The sequence below is a fragment of the Crinia signifera genome, chromosome 5, assembly GCF_055691185.1.
Source record: "Crinia signifera chromosome 5, ASM5569118v1, whole genome shotgun sequence".
Taxonomy (NCBI): Eukaryota; Metazoa; Chordata; class Amphibia; order Anura; family Myobatrachidae; genus Crinia; species Crinia signifera.
Window position 1 is genome coordinate 286,241,635 of NC_139221.1, and position 25,422 is coordinate 286,267,056.

The following is a 25,422-nucleotide window of genomic DNA, read 5'->3' on the forward strand; positions in this document are numbered from 1 at the left end:
TTAAAAGTGCTAAAATAAATCAGCTAACAATTTCTGCCAAACCTAAGTCTCCGAGTCTTTATTTCAGGTTTAGTTTGTAAGTTTTGAAATGTGATGTATACACATGCTAGAGGTCACACACATCAGATGCTTGGATGTTTAATGCTTTTCCCAGTGATATTGTGCAGCACAACTTCACTATGGACTTTGTAATCTGTCATTTGGGGCATCCCAGAGTTGCTTTATCATACTGTAGCTCTCCTGCAAGAGTTAACTAATTTAATTGATGGCTTATGTGACAATGAAAGGTTTATGTGACAATGAAAGGGTTACAATGCCAAATTCCACAAAATTGAGCTGCTGCGGTGGTCAGACACTAAGTGGATTATTGGCATAATATGACATGGATTACTGGTGATATACCATAATATGACAGGGTTTACCTAGTGGTGTATGCCCACAGCCTACTGAATTGTAAAGTAGGGCTGACTATGGTGGGTGAAACCATTGGTGGTTCCCTTGCAGATGGTTTCACACCATCTATGTTACCTATCAATTGTGCCATCAATGGTGACCATCGATGAGTAACCCCCTGATAGCCATCACTTCTGCTTAACCAGCCCGCATACTTAAATTCGGCATCCCCGCAGTCAGGATTTTGGCACCGATAACGGCAACAGTCTCCTGGCAGTAGTCAAGATGCCGGCATTGGTAATGTGAATACTGGCATGCTGACTACCACCAGTAAACTGATGCCACAATCCTGACTGCAGGGCTGGTTAGGGTTAAGCCTGGGAAGGGGGAGGGTTAAATTTAGGCACTACAGAGGAAGTAGGATTAGGCTGCAGGGAGGGAGGTTTAGGCACTGATAAGCAAGGGATAGGGTTAAGCTATGGGGCAGGGCAGTTAGGTTTAGGCAGCAGGGTACAAGGGTTAGAATTAGGCAGTAGCGGGGAGGGTTAGGCTGCAGAGTTAGGGTTAAGCTGCAGGGAGAGAGTGTTAGTGTCCCAGGGGCACAACAAAATCAGAAAACATGTAAATGTTTGGCCAGAAAGGAAGCAGTCACTGAAATGCGACTTGGTAAGAACTTATACTGAATAAATGAAAAATCAGCAGCGATATTTTGAAACAAAAAGTTGGATTTTCTGAGACAAGGCAGCTGACTCTTCCTTCATTCAATATGAAAACAATAAGAAATTGGTCTCACCAAGCAATACCACAAGACAAGTGATAATCTTATTAGATAGGGAACATAAAATATTCTTTTTTGGGTAAGGTGGATAACTCTTTGGTATCAGTAGGTCAATTCTTTCTAAAAAAAAAACCTTTTAAACAGAACAAGCCATAGTGCAGATGGTTTTGATTGGAAATAAATGATAATCAATGAATGCACTCACATATTTGAAGGTTAAAAATAGAGCACAAATGGACACTAATATATTCAAAATAATGAACTAAAAAGAAGAGCGTCATTCCGGCTTCAGGGATAATCCTGAGCGTATCCGCACCAGCACTCGATGTGATGTCCATGGATCAGAAGTGAGTATAGTCCTCCTTATGTGTTCCAAGGACCCAAAGTTTAGTACAGTTGGAACTTGGAACGCATCCATCCGCCGGAAATAGATGTCGATGCAAATATGTGTTTCAAGTTCCCGGAACAGAGACATAGTGGAACGCATCCCAGATAACGATAATTCATTGTCCTCCAAATATGACAAAAATCCATCTAAATCACGAAAAAGATAAGATCAGGAATTATTTCTAAAACATATTCATAAAAAGGTACCATATAAAATCCCACTTAAAACCACTTAAAGTGCAGGTACAGTGCATTAGAGGAACCATTTAAGCTCAAACTCTGAATTTGGACCATTTGGAACTAATGCTTTAAGTTTATATATCCATCCATCTCAGCTATCCAAATCTTTACACCTGCAAATGGGTTTTATTTTTGGAATACCCCAGAATCTTTTTATGTGATTAGGATTGCACTCATGTTATGATTTAAAATGGACCGAAAGGGTATGTGATGCAAAGCCCCTTTGTACATTATACACATGTTCAGCTACACAGACATAGATGAAACCACAATTACATTCTATCCGATCTATAATATTTTTTGAATTGCATGTAATAAAATCTATAATCGAGTATTTATTCTCTTTAGTAATGAATTCATTTATTTTACTTGTCCCCGTGTGCATTTGCAGTTTTTACAGGTACCGCATCTATAAAATCCTTTACTCCTAATACTGCTCCTTATTGGAACCTGGATGGCACTAACAATACTATCTTTAATAGAGGGGGCTCTTCTATAAATAAATTTGGGTCTAGATGGTAACTTGACACCAATGACTGGGTCCTGTTTTAAAATTTTCCAATGTTTAATAAAAATATACTCAATTTCTGTATGTTGATAACTGAATTGGCAGATGAACGCCAATTTTAAATTATAATTGATTTATTTTTATCCTTCAATGTTTCTTTCCAAGTTATTGTTGAGATCCTGTTCTGCGCTCTTTCAACTACTTATCTTGTATAACCTTTTTGAAATGAATCTATTACTAATTTACTTTATTTGTATTTCACAAACCTCAGATGCTGGAGATTCTTTTTGCTCTCATAAAATTACTATAAGGAATACTGTCCAGCAGGGCTGCCATCAGAAATTGCGGGGTCTGGGACTGACAAAATAGGCAGATGAACCACGGCCCGCCTATGTGAGAGGGGATGGCGGCCGCAGACGAGATGACGCAGGTGCAGCAGCGGGCCGGCGGCTGTATAGTAAGTGGGTGCTGTGAGGATAGTCACCCTCTGCCCTCTGGGCCTGGGCCAGTTGTTCCCATAGCACCCCCATAATAGCAGCCCTGTTGTCCAGTCAATTATCATGATCCTGGCTGGATCTTTATATAAACCCATTAGAATCAGTGGGTTTCCTATAGATTTTTTGCTCCCCCCCCCCCCATATACTCCAATTTCCCAGGTGTTATAGTCACCCAGGACCTAGATCCTATAGCACACAGAATATTTATCTTATATTATTAAGCAGAAGACCATAAATACCTCAGACAGCAAACTGATAGTTTACTTACATGTCTTTCATTGGAGAGTTCAATGATCATTGATCACAGGTAATTGCTTCACCGGGCGGTATCCTATAGCGCTGATAAGCCGGCACTAGGAACAGCTCATCAGGGATTTTGTTTCACCTGCCTAAGACAGGCAAAGCAAAATCCCCAATAACCACTGGCTTTTCAGGATTGCAAAGGCAAAAACACACAGGTTCAAACCAAAAGGGTATTTTTTTACAGGAGATCTAATCGGATACCATGTAAAAGGAATATTGGTGAAACATCAGGAAAAAACCACAAAAACATCCTGCTTTTCACTCTCAATGTTTCATCACACCTAATTGGATACCCCCCCATAGACAAGCAGTATCTTCACCTCTCTAGCACTTGTATGTGGCTCAGTCCTGAGAATGCTACTCTCTACAAAGCTTAGCGTTATGTATCTCTACAGTAGTATACGTCAGTTATTAGAAACACAATACAAAATTTTATATTGGTGGTATCTTTTCTCCATCCTTCCAGATGTTTCCAAATAAACAGAGCAGAAAAATACACATGCCGCATTAGGTTGGGTACACCCTGGCAGCCAAACCCTAGTCCTTCTCCGGATGCCTAACCCTAGCCAATACCACCCAGTGCTTAGCTCCGTGATCTGTCATGATTCTGACTGTTGGAATCCCACTGTCAGTCTTCTTAGTATTGGGATCTTGACCAGTAGGATTTTGACTGTATTCAGCACTGCATTCATGGCTAAGTGTGAAACTGCATTTTCCTATGTGACGGTGTTTCGTACTATGTGATTGGTTTTGTGCCAACTGTAGTTTTGCTTTGTAGTGTTAACAAATGTAGTGTATTAGCTTGGGAAGAACAGACACTTTACATTACTTGTGCTTGATGTTCCTGACTAATCTTTTATCATAATTGCCACATTCCTGTGCACTTATACATCTACATTTCAACATCATTTTCCAACATTCCAAGTTGGTATCCAAAGAATAATTTTATTGCATCCAAAAGCAGTGACATAATTGGGGAAGCAATAGCTTTTTAGTAGGAAATGTTTTAAGATAACCATAAATGCTTGTGCCCGGCATTCCATTGTGTTCAAATAATGGATTTTATTTTCATCCACTGGGTAAACAAATAATGTGGGATGGCAGATCAGGGGATAAGGATAAGATATTATCCTGTTGATTTATTATGAATTAGAGGTTTTGAGTAAGATCTTTTTTACTGCTGATAATTAGATAATAGGCAGGAAGTATCTGTTGAAAATGAGCGTACAGTCAGTTGCTCAGCAGAGTTATGTACTCACCAGCGGATTTAGAAGATAACCTTTATTAAAAAGTGATGGTACAGCCGTACTCACTGTTGCACTCGGTTGATGGGCATAAAGTGTAGCTTTGACCAGACAAAGGAGGTTATTCTGATCGTAGCGGCCAAACATGCGTACGTTCGCTATTAACGTACGCTATCCGTACGCGGCCGTTGGGGTTAAGTCCACCCACAACTCAGCCGCATACGTACGGCCAGAAACAACGTCAAAGGGGAGTGGCGTACAATTGAGCGTACGCCAGCTTGCACGGACGGGTCCCTATTGTTTTCAATAGAAAACTCAGCTTATGTCACCGCTCGTGAGAGTGAGCGTACGTCCGTGTACGCTGACATACCCTTCACATATATGGACCTGCAAATCTTGCCTTTCAACTATAATTATGAAAATTAATTAATTGATTGAATTAATTAATGTGCAAAATAGTGGGCATGGGCTTAAAACATTGCTGAAACATCCTTTGTAGGTGTTAGATGTGGTTTATGTTATTGTATCATAAATACAAAACCTATGTTTGTATTAGAGTGAACACGTTGACACATGTCGACTTGTGTAGATTGAGTGTGCTACTGTGTAAAGTCTATGAAAGCACGTAGTGAATGTGTATAACTGTTTAACAAATACCTACCTTAGCATATATAAGCAGGTCTTAAAAAGATTCTTAGCTTAAATTAAACAAACCTTTAAATGTAGAGAAGTATAGAAAGATAAGCTTCCAATGTGTTTGAGTGCTGTGTGTGGCTTGCAGGTAGTGAAATCATGGTTTGGACTTAATAGACTGCAGCATTGGTTATTACATTCAGGTGTATGTGTTTGAGTAGTAATCAGCGTAAATTAGCAAACCCAGGCGCACGCTGGCATGCGGTATCTGTAGGGGTGGTCTGAGGTGGCGGTTGGCGGCCGCCTGTTTTGTGTCCGAAATGAACGGTGCTTTAGTCGATCGTGCGGTAGTAGCACCGCTCATTTTTGGTGCACACCCCCGTGTACGCCCATGTTTACGCCCATTTTCCCTCATTATTTCGGCCGCTCCCCTCAACACGCCCCTATGCCGCCCCCAATGCCCGTACTCTCGCGTACAGGTTTTTTCGCACGGAGAGACCCGTCCGTAAGCGTTGTGGAGTGTTCGCGCCTGCGCATTAGCAAATGTACGCATGCGCAGATCATGAAAAACCCCGGAACGTACGCGTACGGCCCGGCCGCACCAACCAGAATAAGGCCCAAAGAGTGTATCAGCGCATAGCTTAATCTGTAATGTAAATATGTAATGTAAATATTAAGTAAATAAATTCAAATTCAGTATATAAATAACTAGGTGGCCCATGCGCAAAATTTCCCATGTGAATAAAATATGAATAATTTTATAGTGAGCTTGGTGGTTTGTAGTAGAATGAAAGAAGAAATGGTAAATTTTTAGACATTTTGAATAGCCGGACAAAACTGATCCAAATCGATGCATACAGGGAAAGAACTCTAGGGCCAAAAGTAAATTTTGAACCTCAATTTTTAAACAAACAATACAATCTTTAAAATGGTACCTCATGTATCGATTTTGGTTAAGTATGAAGGGAGAAAAAGGAATCGTCATTTTCGAACGGGCCACCTAGTAGGTTTTACTTCCTTTTCCTTGAATCTTAGATGTACCTCAGGAAGACCCCTTCCCCTTTTATTATAGAATCACTTTCTAGAAATAATATATATATATATATATATATATATATATATATATATATATATATATATATAATTGGAGATGATTGGCTCTGGTAATTACTATAACTTCTCCTGAGGCTCCTAAATTGTGAATGTGTAGCAGTAGCAGGCTTTTGGTTTTAGGGTTTGTAGGATTAGATGGAATAGAGACCTCAGTGTGGTCTATGGTAAGGCTAGTAATTACCTCCTCTGGGCTACTATAATGCCCAGAGTAATGCTTCCTTTGCTGGGCAGTGTGAGGTGTAGCAAGATGCAGCAAAGGGGGGGCAGAGGGTCCACTGCCAAACTTTCATTCCTTTGCCATGCTGTAGTGATCGGCCAGGTTGTAGAAGGAATTAGTGATTCTGCGATCAACGCATTTCCCCTAAGCAAACTTCTTCAGGATATGCAGATAATCGACCACTTGGAATGGCTGTTTTTATCAGAAATGAGCATTTGCCTCACTTCTGCCCTTAACAGTACAGAGCAGTGGCATAGCTACAATAAAGGCAGCCCCCGCGGCTGCTTGGGGGAGCCGCCTGCAGTGGGCGCCCGGCATACTAACTAGTGTGTCACAGCGTGTGACAAGCAGCAGCGCCGGCTGGGATGAAAGCAGCAGCTGCTGCTGGACGGGACTCAGGAGCCGGGGCTTACATAGAAGGGCAGAAGCAGCAGCAGAAGTAGTCACTTTACTTTCAGTTTCCACGCTGCAGTTCTGAGCCCCGCCTCCTCCCTCCAGTCACTGCTGAGAACAAGCGTGTATTCCTGGAGCTGGAGCTGCTGCCTCTTCTCTGCCATGGGACATTTAAGTTGGCCCCGACAAACACCTGCTGCTGGTCTCCCTAGTGCTGCTGCTGGCAGGCCCTCCACCCAGCGCCAGTGGTATGTTAGAAAATTAATAATATCTCGGGATATATGTATGGATGTAATTTTGGGGACATATGGATGTATGTATGCATGAGGGTGCAGTGTATGTGTGTATGTATGTATGTATGCATAAGGAAGTCAGTGTATGTATGTATTTATGCATGCATGAGGTAGGTAGTGTATGGATGGTTGTATGTATGTATGTATGTATGTATGTATGAGGTAGGCAGTGTATGGATGTACTGTATGTATGAGGGAGGCAGTGTATGTATGTATGTTTGTATGTATGCATGCATGAGGTAGGTAGTGTATGGATGGTTGTATGTATGTATGTATGTATGAGGTAGGCAGTTTATGGATGTACTGTATGTATCAGGGAGGCAGTGTATGTATATATGTATGCATGCATGCATGAGGTAGGTAGTGTATGGATGGTTGTATGTATGTATGTATGAGGTAGGCAGTTTATGGATGTACTGTATGTATCAGGGAGGCAGTGTATGTATATATGTATGCATGCATGCATGAGGTAGGTAGTGTATGGATGGTTGTATGTATGTATGTATGAGGTAGGCAGTGTATGGATGTACTGTGTGTATCAGGGAGGCAGTGTATGTATGTATGTATGTATGTATGTATGCAGGGCCGAAACTAGGGTTTCTGGTGCCCGGGGCAAGACATTCATTTAGTGCCCCCCCCCCCCCCCAAAAAAAAAATTATATATATATATATATTTATGTGCTTACAGACAACAGAAGGGTGATATTAAACCAACAAACAAGACAATATATAATATATTATTATATATACACTGTATTCTGAAATGAAATATATATTTATAAATTATCCCTCAACTGGTCCACTTGCATCAAGATACATATATACTAGAAACTATATGAACCGTAAAACAGGGATAGTGCGCGCCGAATTTAGGGCATGTTTTTTTTTGGGGGGGGGGGGGGAGAAGTGGTGTGGTCACATAGTAGTATCAATTCACATTATAGCACACACCGTAATGCCCAGTACACATTACAGCACACACCGTTATGCCCAGTACACATTCCAGCACACACCGTAATGCCCAGAGCACATTACACTACAAACCGTAATGCCCAGTACACATTATAGCACACACCGTTATGCCCCCCCAGTACACATTATAAGCATGCGACCATTGCATAATAGACTGACAGGTAATCCTATAGCAGCTGGTGGTACCCTGCTGGGACTTGTAGTGCCACCAAAGCATAATAGGCTACAGGTACTTACATTGCAGCTTGGGATGCTCTGCTGGGAGTTGTGGTGTCCCAAGGACTGAAAAAAGTGCATGCTGCGACTTGTTGTGCCACAGCTGCATAATATGCACGGGGGGGGGGGGGGTGTTTGTCCGCAGCATTGTTATCACTTAAGCAGAAGAGGTGGCGGGGGGACGACAATTGAAGCTGCACACTGCTGCAGCAGCATGGAGGGGGGAGATATAGCGGAGCTGATGAGTAATAAGCAGCGTGGAGGATGACAAAGGTTTTAAAGCAGCCAGCAGCCACAACACAGTAAGCAGCTTGGTCTGACTTCTTACCACTGCCGCTTGCCGCCCGCTGCTCCTCCACGCGCCGCTGTTGCTCCCGCTCTCTGTCCAGCGCGTCATCAGCGTAACCACAGAGAGATGTGATGACGTCGCGCTTGCAGGACCTGACACCGGCACTTTATTACATGCAGTCCCCGAAACCTGGGTGTCTCCCGGACCTGACAGCGCCCCCCCCCCTCCAGCGCCCGGTGCGCGTGACCCCCCAGCCCCCCCCTAGTTACGGCCCTGATGTATGTATGAGGTAGTCCGTCTATGCCCGCCCCCCAGTCCTTCGTTCCATCCCAGTGCCTATCCCCACTCCCTGCCTAATATCTGTCCCCACTCTACCTGCTCAGTATCTGCCCCACTTCTCCCTGCCTAGTATCTTCCGCCGACTCACTGGATATCCTCTCTCTCCCCCCTATGCCTGCTCAGCATCTTCCCCCCTCCTCTCCCTGCCAACCATCCGTACCCCTTCTCCCTGTCCACCATCCGGCCTCTGTCTGCCCACCATCCATCTCCTCTCTCTACCCCCTCTCCCTGTCAACCATCCCTCCCCCCCACTCTCTGCAAACCACCCCCTCTATCTGCCCACCATTCATCCCCCCTCCCTCTTCCCAGCACCTGTCTTCCTCTCTCTGTCCAATGTCTGTCCCCCTCCATCCCCAGCATCTCTCGCCCTCTCTCTCTGTCCAGCATCTATACCCACCTCCCTTCCCATCACCTGTCCCCCTCTTCCTGTCCAACATCTGTACCACCCTCTCTCTACCCAGCATCTGCCCCATGCGCACTCCTCAGCATCTATCTCCCCCTCCCCACATCTGTCTCCCTCTCTCTGCCCAGCATATACCCATCTGCCCCCCCCCCCCCCCCTCTCCACAGCATCTGTCCCCAGCTAGAACTGTATCCCATGCACCCGGAATGATGAAAATGAATTTGTGGCTCCTGGGAACAGTATTTCCTTGGAGTCCACAACCCGTTTTATTAGACCACACACACTTTTTTCTAGGAACCTGCACGAAACTGCCCCTCCCCCCCATTTATTTATTGTAGTGCCCCCACTGTAATTTTTTCTGGATCCCTGTGTGTGTGTGTATATGTATATGTATATATATTTAGTTAGTGGGGGCGCCACAACTTTTTTGGCTTGGGGGAGCAAAATTTATAGTTATAGTTACGCCACTGGTACAGAGGAAGACCAGGGCCCTTATTCTGATCTGGGCGGTACGGCCCGCGTGCGGCCGTACCGCCGATGTTTTCGCTCTGCACATGCGCAGAGGTCACTCTGCGCATGTGCAGGGGAATTCGCCGCACAAAAATTTTATACGCCGCAAAGGGGGCGTATAGGGGCGTGAGGGGCTTAATAGCCTCATTTACCTATAAATACGCCCAGCGTTTCATGGGCGTTCCCATGCAAACGCGGGGCGTATGCATGGTAATGAGGCTATGACGCCAGTGATGGGGGCGGAAAGCTGACATCGCCGGATGTCAGCTCTCCGCCCCCATACAAGCTTTCACACGGACGATTGTCCGTGTGGTCTAAGCTTGCGGGAGCTGCTGGAGCGTGCGGCCCTGCCTTCGATGGTCGCCGACCATCGAATGCAGGGGGCAGCTCCCACCATGGTGGAGGTGTACGCCCCACCATTTTCATGCGGATCGCCAGCCGTCCGCGTACGGACGGCCGTGGCGATCCGTATTGTAGGCGGGGATTGGTTTGTGCGGCCGGAGCAACGTATGCGGCTCCGGCCGCACAGACCAGAATAAGGGCCCAGGAGAGGAGTTTTGTACTCTGCACCACTGAGTTTGGGACACCGGTACCTATCGTGCGGCTTATGGACATTATCCGCACCCTCAGGTACTGGGACTCCATCTTCCATCTCAGTTATAGTTCCTTTTTGTTTTTGTCCACCTAAATTTTTTTTCTGTAATAAAACTGTTTGGATTTTACTTAAAGAGCTTTCTTCTTCTGCACATATGGCAATTGGTTTGGAATACCATTTCAGAAAGGTTCTGAAGATACCTTTATATGCATTTTCGCATTCACTCATGAAGTGAGTATGGTACTCATCTATTTGTGAATACTCTGTCCAACACGTGGTGAGCCCTGTGACGATTGTAAAGAAACCTTTATACACATGTTTCTCCATGCATGAGCATGAGTAAGGGTACACTTGGCAGCACCCGTCCCTAAGTGTTCTTGAGTTGGTCAATCAAGCCTTAGACGATCTACACATTGTTATCTTTTGTGTTTTTTATATATCCTTCAATGAGATTAATCTGGATGTGACAGACCTGAAGTTAAAGTAATTACAGTTGTGGATTCAGCTCTCTATCGACTCTCGGAATTCTGACTGTCGGTGAGTGGGCCAGTCCTCTTACAACAGACCTAGTCCACTAAAATCAGGACAGTTGGGAGGTATTGTTAATGCAGGCCATTATGCAAATATAAAGAAGGATGCCTGCTGATGCACACAGTGTTGGCTGCCATTTGTGCGCTGTGCTTAGGAATTCTCTGGGAATGAGCAACACTGCAGAGATATGAGGCACAAAGTGGTTTGCTTTATTTCTTGTACAATTGCTTAACATGAATCATGGTGTTGCCCCATGTTCATTTGTACCCAATGTTTCCGGTCTTGCATTATTTTAACTGACACATACAGAGATGGCGCCGGCCCAGTCTCTGTTTCATGATATAGGATTTTATGCTGAACTTTATATTCCTTTCTTGTTACTGATGCAGATGAGATCATTGCAATGGCTCGCTGCCATTTGCTGATTCACGGTTTCAACTCCTGTGTTCTGTTTTGGAACATACTATTAATACAAAGGTCGGTAATAAGATTTTTGGGGAAATGACAGCCATTATAGATGAATAAAAGGACTTAAAGTTCTAGTTTTATTGGGCACACAAATCAAAAGAAATATGTATGCCGACTAGTTCTACAGTCACTACTGCTGGGAACAGAGGTGGAAATACTGGAGACAGTGGAAGCAATAGTCTTATTGCATCCTATCAGGACTGTCTTGTAATCTGATGGGACTGCTATAGAATTATATCCTTATGTATCCCTCCTATTATCCCTATAGATTGTAAACTTGCGAGCAGGGCCCTCCTACCTCCATGTGGGGTTGTATCTACCCAGTTTGCGTAATCACTGCTGTTTCCAATTGTAAAGTACAACGGAATATGCTGCGCTGTATAATAAACTGTAAATAAATACTTTGATCACTTTCTTTTAACAGGAAGCTGTGTCCCATGGGCCTGCCTAATTGGGAATCATAGAGATCTGGGCCTAATGCCCAGATCACTTTATTTGTATAATGAGGCTCAGGCCCTTGTGGCCTGCCTAACTGAGGGATACAAAAGGGCCTATCACCTTAATTTAAATCGAGTCCATTTTTTATTGATTTTTCAAGCAGAGAAAAACAAGCTAACATTAGGGTCCTGACCTAGACAAAATGAACATAGAGCAAGTGGGCGCAAACAATAATATGTACATACACAAAGTAATAGAATTAAATAGGATGAGTGAAAAAGTAGTGGCTCCCTTTGCCTATAGAAATAAAAGATAATTGGCCGAAAGCGTCATCCAGGCAACTAAGACTACAGGAGGTATAGGAGCACAGTTATACAGTAATAGTATTTGAAAATATACTGAAACCCCATAGTTTAGGAGAAATATACAATAAATTGCCATCTGCCAGGAAAACTATACTAACCTAAATACAAACGCTACCCCTCTAACTCACTTCCCACTAGACTCAGTCCCACCCTTTGGCTAACAAAATCCCGATAATAAACAAATGGACTGTTTGGGGCAGTGGCCCAGAGACCATTTAAATACGTAGAGCCAGGATTTATCTTCATTGTTACAGTATAGAAACGGAACCTTATAAGACGAACAGTGTAGCAGTAGGTTAATAAAAAAGATCAAGAAAAAAAGTCTAGAAAATAACCCCATCTCGTACTATATTTGGTATCGCAATAGAAAATGTACCATAGATAAAACAAAAAGGATACATAAATGCACAGCAATAAGTAAAATAACAAAAATTAAATGCAATCAAAAAAAGGCATCATAAAATATGATACATAAAACTTCAATCCGACCAGCTCTTGATCTCTTGGGAAAACAGGGCTAACACAATAGATGCACACCCAGGCAATTGGGAATGTTCAAAAGTGTATCCAGACAAGTGAAAAAGGGGAAATCCAAGATCGCACTGCAGTCAACAGGAGAAGTGGAGGAAATTTTGATTGGACTGCATCTTCGTTCAAACATGTAGTGTCAGGATACCAAGTAGCCGCAGATCCATAGAATTCCGTCTGGGAGAACCCAACCAAGGGATAAGCAAGTAAAGGTGCTGCAAAAGTCATAGGAGTATGGCATCTAGGCAAAATCATCTTGTCTTCAGCAATAAGCTCATCAGGAGGACAGGTACTAGAGGAAACATCCTCCTGTACATCAGAGAATTCTTTAATGAGACGGTCAGTGGAGGCATATATAGCTATCAGGATATGTTGGACAGCTGCTTCCATAGTTATGGAGAAAACAGTTATAGATGCAGTCGTATCTGGAAGGAGAGCAAACCAACTGCTACTAAAGGATCCTTAATATATAGTGGCGGCAGCGGCTAGCACACCGCCTCACGTGCAAATGAGACCGGCAGTGGTATCTCAAACAGCCACAATCACGCTGGACTGTTCCCAGAAGGAGTGTAGAAGGCAATTAGTAGCAAGTTGTCTGCAACAGGCTCAAATGCAGAGTTCACTGTGTTTAAAGATGTGTAGCTTGCAGTCTATGTCAGGTTGAGTAGTAGAACAATGTACCCAAGCAAACTGCTTTTACAAATACTTGCCCTTAGTACTATGGAGGCAAGTGTACTGGCGTATGTGCAGAGTCCCAGTATATTAGAGACAAGATAGGTATCCAGTCTTGTGGAAGCACGAGATGGATAATGGCAACTTATAGGCAATACCTTACAGGCCAAAATGGCTGTGGCCTCCCCTTGAGCACCGTGATCTGTGGCTGGACTGTGCTGTCTCCTGGTGGCAGGCTGCTAGTCGGTCTGTATGAGGCAGCGGGTCAGGCGGGCGATTTCCGGCAAGGCAGAGTGGGAGCTCGGTCACCAGGAGCTTGGCGTCCATGTAGGGCAGGAACAGCAGCAAGATTGTGCCGGCACCCGGCCTCTGCCCAGTGGATGACCAGTATCAGGGCCAATATACTGTAGTGACATTGGGTGGGCGCAGTCAGGATCTGGGCGACAGGTTCAGGTGAATATCTACAGGATGGGAATATAGGATGGTTGTAGCGGGGAGCAGCAGGGAAGATCGTCCACTTACATGTCCGCCGAAGCCACGTCCTCCATATCACCTTAATTTAAAATGAGTCTTAGGCCCTTTTGGCTTACCTACTTTGAGGACACAGTTGTCATCTGGGTCTAGTGCCCAAATCACTTTTATTTACCTTTGGGCACACTCAAACTAATAGTGCCGAGTGACCTCTACTGAGCCCATAGGCCTGATGCCCATTTATCATCTAAATATCATGCACCACAGGCCTTAGTCCCCTCGGAGAAGTCTCATCTAATCTCCCTTTAGCTGCCCAGACTCTCCCAGTCAGCAGGATTGCATATGATAGATCACATGCAATACTTTTGTATAGAAAAATTGGGTTTAACACTGTATAGCCTAGTATCAGTTTTAAATTTACTAAATGAGTCTTTTATATTGCATTATTCACCTCTCAAATGCTATCCACTCCTGAAGCATTGCATAGAATGTTGACCCTCTATTAGCTATTAGACAATATTGTAGTGGGAATAGACCCTTATTTATTGTATTGTATTTTTTTATACCTAATAAGAACTCATGACAAAGTCTTTTTAATAGATGAAATGTGTTGGGAATTCGATTTAGAACCCACATCAAGAATTCATCCCTGGATAACCACCTGTGTCAAATAAAGGTTAAAGGGAAAAATAGATATTCTGATGTGGTGCTCTGTTTAAAAACTGTACTATTGTATCTTAAATAAAATGTCATTTATGCTGTGAATTTACATTTTATGATAAATGTATGTATTGTTTTACTTTAAGACTGTGGTTCTGAAGGTATATGCTAAAACTTCACATTAGAGCCAATGGTCTAAGAAGGACAGGGCTGCCAATAGGGGGGTGCAGTGGATACAGCTGTCCCGGGCCCCGGCCTCTAGAAGGGCCCGGGCAGCTTATTTTGCCCACCATGACCCCCCTCGACTGCCTCCTTTGCGCTACGCTCAGTGCGCTGAACAAAGCAGGTCCTGGAGCGCAGGCTTATTCAATAACCCAGGACGCCGGCGGCCAATTAAAATGCTGCACCGGGCTTTGAGTCAATCAGAGTTCGCGTACCAGCAGCCAATCAGAGTGGCTGCTGGTACGTGAGCTCTGATTAGCTCACCAGCTGCTGCTGCATTTTAATTGTCCACCAGCATCCTGAGTTGAAGAAGCCTGTGCTCCAGGACCTCTGGGCAGGGCCATTGCTAGACCATTTATCTCCCCAGAGTGCCGGATATGCCCTCACAGTGCCACACATATGCCCCCACAGTGCCACACATATATGCCACCACAGTGACAGCTATGCCCCCACAGTGCCACACATATAAGCCCCCACAGTGCCACACATATATGCCCCCACAGTGACAGCTATGCACCCACAGTGCCACACATATGCCCCCACAGTGCCACACATAAGCCCCCACAGTACCACACATATGCCCCCACAGTGCCACACATATGCCCCCACAGTGCCACACATATGCCCCCAAAGTGCCACACATAAGCCCCCAATGTGCCAAAAGCAGCACAACTCACTGTCTCTGGGTCTCCCCCTCCAGTGCCCCACTGCTGCCATTGCCTCTTCTGCTGCTACTTCACTGGGTACCTGAACCGTCAGCCAATCATACCTCGCGGGCTGGCTCCTGATTGGCTGCTAGCCCGCGAGCTCTGATTGACTGACAGCCCAGTGACACAGTGAGCGAGGGGAAGGAGAGACGCGTGATGTGCTCCCCTCTCCAGGGAAATCAGCCGTGCCCACTGCCTGTGGCGGACGGGGAGAGGAGGAGAAAGGGAGGAGGCGGCGGCATTGGGGGGAGCTGCCGGGTGCCCCAGCTGTTTAACAGAGGCGGAAAAGCCGTGCGGCGCCCCGGGCTGCCTGCTGCACGGTTTGTCCACCTCTAGAAATGGCCCTGCCTCTAGGCTGCAGGTCAACAGAAGAGGAGATGCTGGAGCAGGAGCTGAGTTATGGTAAATCAAGTGAGGGGGGGGGGCAGGACCCGGACTGGAAATTAGTAATCAATTCCTGATGGCGGCCCTGAAGAAGCGTCTATTACAATAATACATAAGTACACTGGTTTAGCACCTTCTCAATACCAAATTTAAAAATCTATATATATCTATTTATTTATAGACAAGACTTCCATTAAGTCACAAAAATTTACTGGAAGTTTCCCAAATTGTACAATATAATGTGTAAGTAAATAAATCTAAAAGGCCAGTCAACATCAACCTAGATTCTAGAAGATGTAGAATTCTTGGCTGTGGTTTCACAGTCCTGCTAACCCACACATGATGTTATCATAATAGGCATGAATAGATTTCTTGGGAACTAAAGGAAATGACTCCTTAGTTCTTACAGTAGGTCAAAGTAATATAAAAAAAAGCAGCAAAATACTTTAATGTTGAATTTATCAAAAGTTGCTGCCATTGTAAAGGCAAATGTTAATTGCATTATTTTACTATATTAATTAAGTAAACAATTGCTTCTAGCCACAATCAAACAACAATAATCTAAATAAGTATGTCCCAAAGAAGTGTAACAATCAGTCAGGACAAGGCAAGGGTGTAACTACCATAGGTGCAAGGGGTGCAGCTGCTATGGTGCCCAGAGCTGAAGGGAGCCCATCTTTGCTGTCTAACTAATATGTTTTACATACATTTATCACCATCAGTTGCTAAACAGGGGGCCCTTACAAACTTTTGCTATGGGGCCTACGAATATCTAGGTACGCGTCTGGGACAGGATGTAGTAGGAGGTAAGTTCTTGAAATGCGTGTCTTTATGGTACAATAGCCTTGATTGCTGAAACTTGTGCTATTGTTATATCCACTCTGCACTGGTGCACAATGAGGAATGTTCTACTCCTGGAGGACTTGGTCATTTGGAATGTTTTTTTTTTAACATTTTGTATGAGCTCTGATTTCAGGAGCGTTTTAAGAGAGGAGGAGGTCTGTGTGCAGCCTTCTCAGTCCAGGTCCCCTCCTCTCTGCATTGGCTGTACAGCGCTGTAGAGTATGCGCAGTAGAGGGCTAACACTACAGATGTCCAGAAAAATGGAATGGCGGACATTTTTTTTCAGAGGATTTCCGAAGGGGTAAATATTTTTTTTAAATGGATGTGGCTTGGGCCCCTGTGGACTCGGTGAATGATTCGGTCCTGGTGCCAGCCCACGCTAGACTTAGTAAGGGGACGCACACGAGAGACACGTGTGCGTCCCCTTACAACGGAGCTCCCCCAGCTGTCCCGCCACCTCGCCGCCGGTCCCCACCACGTTCCCCCACCTCCCCGCCACCCCCCCCCCTAACCCTACCGGTCTCCCTGAAGCGGAGATGGGCAGGGTTCCCCCCCCCCCCCCCCGGCAGGAAACTGGGACTTGAGTGAGTGAGGGACGCTCGAGCGTTCCAGTCAGATGTAGCGTCCACTCGCCAGCGGGGGCGGTCTGGCGAGTACCGGCGCTGGATGAGCGGCGCTACATCTGTATGTTGTCGATTACTGTAGATCTACAAGGGCTGACTGAAAAGTAATGAGACTTCTTCTGTTTTTCTATCCCATAGATATGCTGGTTATTGAGAAGCTCATACATCGATGTGTCTGACCTGTGTTTGGACTGACATAATCTCAGCGAGTTGAAGATCTTCGTAGGCTTCATTATGACAGATGAGGAAGAAGTGTCTGTGAGATTACATCAGAGATTGTGATTGAATTTTGTGTTAAACTTGGCAAAGGGAAAAATGAAACTCATGAAATGTTACGGCAAGCTTACGGTGGAAAAACAATTAGCCGTGCTGCAGTATTTCAGTGGTGAAAGCGCTTCAAAGAGGGTAATAGAGTGACTAATACAATTCATTGCCAAAGCTGCAGACATGTTGCAAATTGCAGAAGGTTAACTTTACGCAAATTTTCAGCTTCACTTGGAATCTTATACAAACAGGCTCAACATATAGGCCCTTATTTCTGATTGCTTCACTTGGACCCGTACACGGGCCGAAGCGAATGTACCAAACCTCGCCTAGCGAATGGATCGCCTGTCCCGGGCATTTGCACACCGAATTTGGCCGGTTGGCATGCAAACAGATGTTTTACATGAACATCCATTCGAATTCCTGTGGAAACCTTCCCCACCGTTGAAGAACTACTAACAGTACAGAATCTCCCTGAATTCATCTGGGGGTCGACTTTGTTGCTCCAACTCTGTGGAACTCTCTTCCTCGCACAGAGCGAGAAGCCCCCCCTGTAGAATCTTTTAAAAATAAACTAAAGACGTACCTATTTACTCAAGCATTTCACTGACATCTACTGTTAAGCTTGTTTTGTATTTTGAGCTGTAAAGACAATGATAAAGCACTTTGAGTCCTATTGGGAGAAAAGTGCTATATTATACTGCTTTCACATTGCAGAAATGGGTAATGACACGGTATTCTTAAATGGGACTTTAAAACCGTTTTAAAAATCATTTAATACCATTCAAACATTCAACCCGTTTAACCCCCAAGGGACACGTTTCAAGCCATTGAAATAGAGCTGTTCAAACTGCCAAAAAAACCGGCTTTGAAACGTGTAGGACTCTGCTTTTTAACCGTGTTGAAATACCGGTTAACTTTAACCGGTAAATCAACTCTGGCACTTTCACATTGCAGCCTTAAACGTTTTAAAATGGAAAAAAAATGGCAATATACCGTTTTAAAAGTGCGATGTGAAAGGGGTATAAATATCATTATTATTGTTATTATTTAGTATTATTATTTTTATTATTATTATTTGATGGTCAGCGACCATTGAATGATGTGGAAAGCACTTGCCCATGCATGAGTGGTCCAGACCACTCGTACATATGAGCGAAGAGAAGCAGGGATATGGGCGGGCAGCTGACATCCAGTTAAATCAGCTGTCCGCCCCCCACACGCATATCATGACCGCATTTCCATGCGCACGCCCTGAATTTTCGCGGGAATGCCCATGAAACGCAGCGCATGCGCATATCGTAATGAACCTGATCAGGCCGCAGCTCCCCTCTCCACCCCCTGCTCGGAAGGCCAGGAGCAAGCATTTGGGACCAGACTCATCGCCAAGTTCACATGCTCCGTGCTTACAGACATGTGCAGAAATTGTTCTGCGCATGCGTATACGCACAACATCGGTGCGCTGCCCGAATTCGGGTCCAAGCGAAGCGATCAGAATAAGGACCTTAGCATCAAAGGAACTCCAAATGTATCTTGTCTCCAAGGTGGGTACCCGGAAATCTCACAGTAGGACAGATGCGATTATGAGTTGAATTGTGCAAGAACACCGTTCAAAAGTCTGAGAGGATACCTGATATCCTAATTGTAGATACGTCCTCATCATGAGCCAGAATCCAAACAGTCCAGTGTATGTAGGCACACAAATTTGTCTCCACCCAAAAAAAAAAAATTCAGTGTGATTTCTTCACCGTGTAATATCATGCTTCAGCTATTCTGTATGATCCAACATCACTAAGTTCCCCATGGATAGACAATTAATCTGCAATACTATGCAAACATCCTGAAAACCGATTTGCCCGAAGCCATGAAGAAAAGATCAGTGACAAAACAGTGGTTTTGCTCCAAGACAATGCCTGACCACAAGTTGCTGCATTGCACTGGCAGCACTGAATGAAATGAATGGGACAGCACTGGAACACCCTCCATAGAGTCCGGACTTAGCGCCCTATGATTTCTGGGCATTCTCAAACCTGAAAAAATCAACATCATGGAAAGAAGTCCTCAACAGATAATGAAGTGAAAAATGCCACAGGTACTGCATGTCTTTGTTTAAATGCTGCAAAAAATGTATTGAATGTGAAGGACGCTACTTTGGGCCTAATTAAGACGTGTCTTAAAACCAACCAGCATCTGTTACCTGATCACCTGAGTGATATTTATTAAAAGGCCTATTACTGTTGCTGGATAAATGTAACTTCTGTCTTAAAACCAGCCAACTGAGTAATATATATATTAAAAAGCTATATATATGAATGGGAGAGGGATGGGGATATTTGTAATATTTGGGAGATTATGGTATATTTTGGAAGGTGGGTTATTATTTGAAATATGGAGGTTTCTGGTCTTTCACAGTAGCTTAAAGGTCTGGGGGCCACTAGACTGCCAAGCATTTTGAAATCAATGACTTCCCCACAGGTGTAGTGATTTATTAATCCCACCTATTTTGGTGTTGGTTCCATCTACATTTGCTTTGATGCTGCCCACGTGAGGCCAGAGCCACTTTTAGTTCCCAACTCAGCCCTGGAAGGGGGCAACAACAGATGGATTATGCCAACGTTGATAAAGTTCCCATCAGGAATGATACGCTTTTGAAGAGAGACATTTGGAACCCTAAAATTCTGCATCGCCTATCCTCTACCGCTTATTTACAAGCACCATCTGCCAAAGGATTTTATTGGCATTTCCATGTACCTGAGGAGATTGAGCCTAGGACTGCTGTATCTGGTGCGGGTTTTGCCGACCAACGCAGGTCAGAGAGGAGACGTATGCGAGTAGTGCTGCCGAGAAATATTTACTGGCCACCCCGGCATGGCACCAGAATGATTTGATCCCACTGCCCAGCAATTGCTGCATTGTGCACAGTGGTGCCCCGAAAACGGACTCCCGCATTTAACTGAGGTGTCCCGGAATCTCGAGTCTCTGAAAAATTCCAAGAGAATAGGCAAACATAGTGAAGACACAAAGGCAGGACAGTGCTATGCAGGATCCTTGGCTCAGCCAACAGGATATTGAAGCATGAATAATAGGCACATGTTATACAGTCAGAGCATATCACTTACCAACTCTATTAACATATCTCCCAACTGTCCTGATTTTTCTGGCACAGTCCCGTTTTTGGGACTGTCCGGCTGTTCCACCTGCGGGCAACAGTGTCCTGTGATGCAGGGGCAGTTGGGAGGTACCCCTGTCAAATAAGATGGTCAGATAAAATAAAATGTTGCTATGGGCAATCAATCAGAGAATAAAAAATGGAGGGGTCCTTAGCACTAAAGTGAATTGTGATCTATATGTTATTATGTAAAACAGAAGACAATTGAAGGAGGTATGCCGGCCTCCAAAAAATAGAATATCAAGCACAAACAGAATGACAAAAAGACAAATTGCACTCGGGCGCTAATCTTGTTAAAGCAAAAATATAATGAGTTGGTACCAAATACCAATACAATGTAAGGGGAGTTAGCCCTATTTATAACCAAGGAGCAGAAAACAAAAAATACACCTGTGTGGGTGTATACCAATGTCTCATAGAGAACTAACAATATCACAATAAATTGTAGTAATCTGCTCTAATAATGAATAAACAGGATTGATATGACTATATGTAAACCAAGGGTGGGGAACCTCCGATCCGCGGGCCCTAAACGGCCCCCGTAGGCACTGTTAGTGGAAAACGATCTACACGGGAGACATGTATGGGAGTCTCACGTGAGGTGGTGACGCAGACGAGAGCGACAGGCGTCCAGCAGCAGCAGCCGGCAGCAGTTAATCTGCGGCGTCCGGAGCATGCACCGGGAGAATCAAGGTACTGGCCCCAGGAATGATTTCATCCATTTAGTCACTTTCCCTGCGGAGAGGAACTAAACAAACGGCGGAGAACACTAACAGACGATTTGTGTTCCCAATATCAGATCTAACGGGTACACTTTAGATGTGAAATACGGCACGTGTACTACCAGCCGGCTCCGTAGTCTGTTATTATTTAAGACTGTGCTACAAACTGCGCAATATCTGTGCAGATACTAGGCGGCAACCCTTTTTTGATGTTTAAAAGGACCAAACAGACATATTTACTTTGCTGTCCTAATTTATCTGCACAGTCCTTGGGAGCAATCTGTGTAATAAACTAATATTAAACAAAAGTAACTTAATTAAGTGAAAATTGTAACAGATTTGTTCATTTCATGAGTGGGTACACACTGTAAGATATACAGCAACACGCACCTAATCTAGCAATTACACTGGGAACAGGACATTGGGGTTCAATTTGAGAGGATCTATATCCCCTCTTTTAAAAACACTTTATTTCTTCCTCTTTGCCTCCTTGGCAATTGTTTTTTTATGTCGCAAATCTTAAAATAAACAATTAAAGGTTACATTTTATTAATTTTTCTTGTCCTAACAGTGCGTCACGTACATAACAGTCTTTCTTCTCTTCCCTTGTTATTGCTCAAATTACTGTTGAAGTGACAGCACACCCCACATAATAAAGTCTATGAATATTGATTGAAACAAGGGGGTACCTTATAAACACTGCCAGTGCGATTGTTCACCCCCTCTTTTTGTACAAATGAAGAAATCCTGAACAACCATCATCAAGGAGCACTGTGCCCCAAGCAGGATAACAAGCCGTCGGCCTCACTCCAAAGGGTTTATTACCATCGCTGCAATTCAGCGCAGGATTGTTTCTCCCACAAATCATGAAAGGTACAAGTGAAAACTGCCGCCAATCATTTGGTACCAGTACAGTTCCATTTCTAGAAACAGGATCTCCACAGATAGGAACATTAAAGGTGTCTCCCCCTTTTTACATAATCAAAGCTATTATTTTGCTTATTTTTTACAAAAATATTTATTTCTGTGAATGTTTTTATGATTAATTTTATATCCATTATGTAATTACATTTGTTTGCAAGCCAATTGTGTGTTATAGCATCAATCTATGCTTAAAGCGCAGATATCTCTATTTCTCAATCAACAAATAGCTTTGCAGAATGCATTTGTCCAATGAGTCACCCATTTTATTTACAGTAAATCAATAATCATCTATTGGATATTCTGTGTAAAAAATGAGTTTTATTTTTGTGTCTGCGAATGATACTTATATACCGTCTGCAAAAATATAAATACTCTCTATATTATAAGTATACAAATATTTTAGAGATCAAACTTTTTCCCCTATTTATAAAAATCCAATTTTCTTTCACTTCTGCTTTTTAGTATATTACAGCTAATTTCTGAATAATTCACCGTGAGCTAATCTGAGTAAGCAAAATTACACTGGCAGTAGGGATTCTCTGCTATGCAAATAAAGGCTTTTTCAGGTGCGGTTGGAGTTCACTGCTACTTTCTTGAACCAGTAGTGATAGCCAGTAGTGCCAAGAAAGGGGGGAGGGAGGGGGAACTAATTACCCAGGCCCAGGTCTGATGGAGGGATCAAGTGGGGCCCCTGTTACCTGGTAGTGGAGACTGCAGCAGCAATTTTTCGCATCCCAACACATGCTGTTGTGTGCTGCTCTGCAGTGTGGCCAGGGAGGTGCATAAAGCGCTATTTTTTTCTGTATTTTATTCTAAGGGTGCATGGCCACACCTCCTGTGATTAGGCCATGACCCCTGAAAAGTACCTGGGCCCCTGGCCAGACTTATGCCTCTTATTCCAACTTTTGGAACATGGCGGGGGAGGGGGGGGTTTGGCTAGAGTGGCCATGGGCATGACCAGCACTCTGTCTCTGGAAATATAAACTGTGCGCATGCAGCACCAGGCATGGGGGACTCCCAAATGCCCCCTACACTGGGGGACACTGTCAGCCCTGGGTGGAACCTGGGACCATTAAAAAAAAAAAAATTGGTCCTGCAAAAATTGCAAAGGCCAGGAAATCTTTCTACTACAAAGAAGATGCCTAACTTCTTCCCTCACCCTAAGCAGGGACGACACGCCTCAGTTCTCAAAAATGGAGGCAGTCACCATTCCATCCCTGCCCCTTAAGTGGGAGCAGACTGTCACTGATGCCATTCTGCTTCAGATATCGAAAAACTCATTCATGTATGCACAGAAACAAGTCATGCATACGCGCAAAGTACCGAGTATTGCTAATTTGCACATTTTAGCACTCTTACAACCCAACCTAAGCCTAAAATCTAAATTGCAGTATAAAAATAAAGCAGCTAGTATTTACCCTGCACAGAAAAAATATAACTCTGCAGTGCAAAATGGTTTTGCCCATCAGAGAAAGATTTTGCTTTTGAAACCCTTATTGAATTACCGCCTTTCTCCCATTGAGATCCATATCAAGCAATTTTTAGCCATCAGTCATATTAACAAGAAAGATGGACTAATTTAGGCCCCTCAAAATAGTAGTAAAAACCACATTCTGACAAATGCCAAGCAGCTCAGACTCCCAGATTTCTGCTCAAATGAATCATGACATGGTAGGCTTGACATGGGAGACCCATAACTCACAACCACACCCTTAAATTGTGACCAGTGTTCCCTCTAAGCTGTGCGCATGTGCGCACGCTCACAACTGGACGAGTGTGCGCACAGACATTACAACAGAGCGCACAAAGCAGCAGTGGGCCTTTTTGCAGTTGTAGACTCAATTAATGAGTGTTTCACCCATTAACTACATTGTGTGTTGTGTTTTTAACCCCTTCCCGCCGCAGCCTGTTTTTGCCTTCCTGACAGAGCCCTTTTTTTCAAATCTGACATGTATCACTTAAGTGGGGATAACTTTTTTTTGCTTTTACTTATCCCAGTGATTTTGAGACTGTTTTCTCGTGACACATTGTACTTCAAGTTAGTGGTAAATTTGGGTCGATACAGTCTGTGTTTTTTTGTGAAAAATACCAAAATGTCGTAAAAAAATGGAAAATTTAGCAATTTTCAAAATGTTAAATTTTCTGCTTGTGAGACAAATAATCATACCACTCAAAATAGTTAATAACTAACATAGCCCATATGTCTACTTTATGTTTCCATCATTATTACAACCTCCTTTTAATTTTTTTGGACACTAGGAGGCTTAAAATATGAATAGCAAATTCTCAAATTTTCAAGAAAATTTCAAACACTGATTTTTTTAGGGACCAGTTCAGTTCTGATGTGACTTTGAGGGACTTGTATGTGAGACACCCCCATAAATGATGCCATTTCAAAAACTGCACCCCTCACAGTATTCAAAACAGCATTTTGGAAGTTTGTTAACCCTTTAGGTGTTTCACAGGAATTAAAACAAAGTGTAGGTGAAATTTCAAAATTTCATTTTTTTAGCAGATTTTCAATTTTAATACATTTTTCTAAGGAACACAGTAGATTTTACTAGAGAAATGTGACTAAAAATTGATTCCCCCAATTCTTTTGTTTTCATAAATATCCTATATGTGGCCCTAGTGTGCACGTTGACCAAACCACAGGCTTCATAATAGAAGGAGCACCTACTTGATTTTGGAGCCTCCTTTTTATGAGAATATTTTTTAGGCACCATGTAGGTTTCTAGGCACCATAAGATGCTAAAAGTTAGGAACCCCCCCACAAGTGACCCCATTTTGCAAACTAAACCCCTTAAGGGAATTCATCTAGGGCTATAGTGTACATTTCAAACCCCCAGGGGTTTCACCAATTGTTGTACAACTGGGCTGTGAAAATGAAAAATTAAATTTTTTACACAAAAATGCAGTTCTGGCTCAAAAAATTTTATTTTCACAAGGAATGAATGAGACAAAGCACCCCAAAATCTGTGCCCCAATTTCTCCCGAGTACGGCAATGCCTCACATGTGACCAAAAAATACCATTTGGGTGCATGGCAGGACTCAGAAGGGAAGGAGTGATATTTGGATTTTGCAGCACAGATTCTGGTGGAATGTTG

The 25,422-nt window shown here is 43.6% G+C and overlaps 1 long non-coding RNA gene across 1 annotated transcript in view; it reads right to left on the bottom strand.

Moving 5' to 3' along the window:
- Positions 1–1,309: 1,309 nt before the first annotated feature.
- LOC146079724 (uncharacterized) overlaps positions 1,310–25,422 on the bottom strand; it is a 56,033-nt gene continuing 31,920 nt past the window's right edge. Inside the window, exon 3 of the long non-coding RNA XR_014474718.1 lies at positions 1,310–1,705. This is a non-coding gene — a long non-coding RNA (uncharacterized LOC146079724). The remainder of the gene's footprint in view (positions 1,706–25,422) is intronic.